Below are 5,107 nucleotides of genomic sequence, written 5' to 3' on the forward strand. Positions count from 1 at the left end.
GGTAACTACATTTAAAAACTTTTGATTTAAACCCTTACCCACACGTTTCTAGATGTTGCATAAATGCATACATATGGTCAGATCACACATGCTTTTAGAGTCCGTGCTTTTTTGTTTTCATTTTTTCTTGACTCTTCCTTGCCCCCCACCTCCAGGTAACTCATACAAAGAGCCTAGAATGAACCCTTCTGTATTTTTCTCCTTGTTCATATAAACATATGCAAACAACTCTCTATACATTTACATATGAGTATACACGAATGCATATAAATGGGATCGTTAGACATTTCTCTCATTCATTAATACCTCAAAGGAATTGGTATGGTTGTATAGCAGTCTTTTAAAAAAAAATTATTTATATACAATACAATTCACCCATTTTAAGTGTAAAGGTAGATGAATTTTGGTAATTGTATTCAATGATGTAACTGCCACCACAATCAGCAGTGCCCGAACTCTAAACAGTTCTCTCTGCCCCTATGCAGCAGATCCTCTCTCTCCCCAGCACCCTGCCAAGGTGGCTAATGGGTTCAGCAGCCCTGGTGCTGGCTGCCTGCGTATACTCCATACTCTGTGGTACAGATAATTTATTCAACTACCCCCTTCTGAGAGGCCTCCACTGTGTTTCCATTTTTTTGGTACTTTGAGCAATGGTGTGATAAAAATCCTTGTCACACATCTATATGTGCCCAGAATTTGTATTGCTGGGTTGAAGTGTCCCTGGATTCAATTTTAGAAGATATTGCAGATTGCTTTTGCAGAAGGTCCAACACTTCATGTCCCTGCCACCAATGAATGAGAATGCCCTTTCTTCCGCAGCCCAACAGCAAACAGGTGGCACAGGCCTTGTTGATTTCTAACAGTCTGCCGAGACCATCCTGAGGTATCTCACTGTTACTTTAATTTGCATTTCTATGACCCCTTAATGAACTTGAGCATATTTTCATCTGTTTGGTGGCCATTTGGTTCTGCTTTTCCAGAAACTAAATCCTCCTGGCACATCTTTATGTGCTTTAAGCATAGAAATTCCTGTTCACTCAGAATGGCTGAAGAAGGAGGTGCTTGGAGTTAATGGAATAGTCTAGTTAACAGAGAGTTTCCTCATTTGTCACATCTAATCACGAGCTTCCAAAAGATGAAAGCTTACACAGATATATGTAGAAATAGTACTGTAACAAATATGAGAGGCATGTGGAGAATGGGAAGTGAGTGGGCTTTGGGGTCACTTACTAGCTGAGTGCTATTGGGTAAGTTACTTAACCTCTCCGAGCCTGTTTGTTCATCTGTGAAATAGTGATAACGATGATTGTGCCACCTTTCTCTTTACGATTGTTGAAAAGTGTGGCAGTAATTTATGCAAAGAACCTGGGGGATAACAGATGGTCAATAAATCGTAGTCAGTTATGATAAGCATGGTTTAATCTTTCCTTTGGTGGTTAAAGAGGACTTTCAGAGGCCTAAGGCGAGCCTGAATGTCAATCCATATTGCATGGGTCTGGGTAAAACCAGGATTATTTAAATTTCCTGTGGGCCTGGTGATCAGATTCACAGAAACTGAGGTTTCACAACCTCAGCACAATTCACATTTTGGGCCAAATAATTCTTCATTATCAAGGGCTATTCTGTGCCTGTAGGATGTTTAGCATCATCCCTGGCCTCCAGCCACCAAATATCAATAGCAGACAGATATACATGCACACACATATACCAGTCATAATAAAAATTTTCCCAGTCCTGGCTAAATGTCCCCTGTAGGGCTAAACTGCTCCTGGTTAAGAACCACTGATAGAAATCCTCTGAAAGAAACTTCTTGAGGGTTTACATAGCAAGGGGAGAAGCCCCTTGCATGGCCCTGCTCCCTCTCTACCGGGCACCCTCCCCCACCACACCCCTCCTCAGCTCCCAGAATTCCCAAGCAGGGTCTAAACCACAGCCAGGTCTGATCAGAGCCCATCAGGGTGTGGGGAGCAGAGGAGGGTGTCTATGTGTGTCCTTGAAATGCTCAGCCTGGGCACAGGGGAGAACTGGGCTTGCTAACCTTAACAGGTGCCCTCAGGAGCTCCCCATAGATAGGAGCTGCGTCTATGCACTCAAAGATACAACAGTCTGACTGAAAGGCTATGCAAGCTCAGATGAAGTCACACTGAGTGATAATGGACAAGAAAGATGGTATGTAATTTTTTTCTTTTGCAAGCTGCTCTTCCCCCCAGGCTCAGTGATGGGCTCTCACCAGAGACATGGTTTTTACTCTTTTCTGTGGCTGACCAGAGAATCTGTGTATTCGTCTCTTGCTTCACATGTTACACTTCTCTGTTTCAATGGATGTTTCATCCTCACTGCACACTCTTCATGCCCCCAAACACAGTTCCTTAACTTTCCTTCTGATTCAATTCCACAAATATTTATTGGGTGCCTTAGCAAAAACTACTCGTTGTTTCCCAGTGTCAGTTCTTCCCTTCTTCATTAGTAACAGAGCCCTGGGCAACATGCCCAGCTAAAAACAACATTTCCAGGTCTCCCTTGCAGCTTGGTGTAGCCATGTAACTAAGCTTTGGCTAATGAGATGCAAGCAGAAGGGTGGAAGGGGACTTCTAGGAGGGTTTCTTAAAAGGGTGGGGAGTATATACCCTTTTTGCCCCTCTGTCCTTCTTTTTCTCTTTCTCGAATTCAGATATAATGAGTGGCACTCCAGTAGCTATTTTGGCCATGAGGAGAATTTGAGGATGACAGAAGAAAGACAGAAAGATCTCAATGACTGTGGAGTTGCTGCATTAGCCCGGGAGCTGCAGGCTTTTATGTGAGAGAGGAAGCCCTTGTATGTTTAAGCCACTGTGATTGGACCTTGTTATTAGCAGCCAAACACAATTCCTTACTGATCTGAGTGGCCAACTGCCCCTCCCAAGTCCATACATCCATCTTTGCCATTCTCTAATTCTCCTTATTCTCAAGGTGACTACTTTAGAATTGTCATTGATTCATCATTGATTCTTATTTCTCCAACCAGTCTGCCATCATGACCTGTCGATTTTCTGCACTGAGTACCTCCTGTACCTACCTTTTTCCTCTACATCATTCTCAGCATGGCGCATAACTGGAGACTTGCTGAGGGTGGGCAGGATTCAGAGACATGTAGAACTATTGTTAGTGATACCCAACTGAGCCAGGAGACTCCACTAGGGGCCGGCCTGGGATGGAAACAGTTGTTTTATCAGTTAGGACTCTTGTTTAACCTGTGTACCCAGTGCTAGCCCAGGCCAGACACATAGTAAGCATTCCAAAAACATTGAGTAGATTAATTAATTCATTGATTAATTAATTAACTCAATATACACACACACATACTCATATATGCATAGGTATGGGCTCTTTTTCTGCCATCCATACGTATACACATTACCTTTCATTACAGAGACACCAAGTTACAAAGAAAACCCTCAAGAGTTTGCTGTTGACTTGAGCTGTGTCACTTGTAAGAAGGACAAAATATGTATGTGGTCAGCTCAAATCCCAGGCCTGCTACTAGAAATAAACTAACCCCTTGTTGAAATTGCACAGGAAACCTGAAGGGAGGTGGGGGAGACCGGTAGCAGGAAAAATGCCTGAGCTCTTACACAACTTGTGCAAACAGAATGACGGAGCTGGGCAGCCCTGGGAGTCCAGGAATTAATAGCCCCACTGAGGCTACAGGGCTCTGGAGGTGGAGCTATTTAAAGTCAAGAAATGTCATTTCCACCCACAGAGGCTGCCCTGGTTGCGTTATCTGGACCCTCTTCAACCCTGGTGTTCTGGCAGCCTCCCTGGCCTGACCTCCCAGTGGTGGGACCATGGTGCTCATGGCCAACCTGTCGTCACTACTCTGTGGGAGGGAGGGCTGACCTTAGCCTCTCCCAGTTCCTCTTCTTCCTCCTCTCTGCTCAGGCCCAGGGACAGGCTGAGTGGACACTCAGGACCCAGTTCACCTTTCTGCAAAGGCAGTTGAGAACACTGAAACTGCTATCCAGCCAGAAAGGCCAGGCAGCCCAGCAGGGTGGGCCTGGGATTAGGGGTAGGAGGATAAGGGGCCTGGAGACAGAGACCATTGTCCCACCAGATTCATATCCATGTCTTGCTGTGTGACCCCAGGCCATTTACTTACCCTCTCTGGTCCCCCATTTTCTTACCTGGACTAGAAAATGAGAGAGTCTTCCTCTCCTTGCCCTGTTTCTGGGGGACACCACAGGAGTTCAAAGTCTTTTGAACTTTTTTTGAACTTTTAAAATTCAAAGTCTTTTGAACTTTTAAAGTTCAAAGTCTTTTGAACTTTTAGGAAGAAAAGCACCATAGAAATCCTGCAGTATTACCTGCAGCTTTTCCTCTTCTCTCCTCCAGACAAGTTAATCCAGGAACACTTTCTCTGGAGGCAAGAAGGTAGGAAGCTCATTTTTGAAGTGTCCAGTGGGCTGCAGACTGTGTGACAGAGCTATCTGCCCATGTTGGCTGCAGCTCAGGCTCTCATTCTTGCCATATACCTGAGGCAAGAACTTCCTCACATCCTGTCTGCTGTCCTCTTATGTATCTGCTCTGGCTGATGTTTCTGCAGCTTAGGAGAGGTGGGGGACTTAGAAACCCAAAGCATGTGCCAAAACCAAGTCTGCCCTACAGGTCTCTAACGCTGGGTATTGCCAGGCTTGTTTCCTGAAGCCGAGGCCTGGCCAGGAGAGAGCACAGAGGCGCTAAGTGAGTTTCTAAGGGAGGTGTAATGAAATGCTAGGGACACCCCAGCCTGAAGTCTACCTGAATTCATTGCTGATCTTGTCCACTGCTACCACTCAAGAGTTAAGAGGGAGCTAGGAAATGTCTTTTAAAAAAACAAAAACAAAAACAAAACGAAATGAAATGGAAAACAGCAATGGATATGAACCCTTTCAGGCCCTTCTAGTCTCGTATACCCCCTTCTCTCATCATATCTTGGAACTTAGCTGAAAGGCATGCTTTTTAATCTAAATATTTTAGTTACACTAAAAGGTGTGTATCGGAATAGTCTAGATTATGCTGCAGTGAAAAACAACCCCAATATCTCAGAGGCTTAATTCATTTCTTCTTCTGCTACTTGCTGCTTTTTGCTTCT

The sequence above is a fragment of the Cynocephalus volans genome, chromosome 5, assembly GCF_027409185.1.
Source record: "Cynocephalus volans isolate mCynVol1 chromosome 5, mCynVol1.pri, whole genome shotgun sequence".
Lineage (NCBI taxonomy): Eukaryota > Metazoa > Chordata > Mammalia > Dermoptera > Cynocephalidae > Cynocephalus > Cynocephalus volans.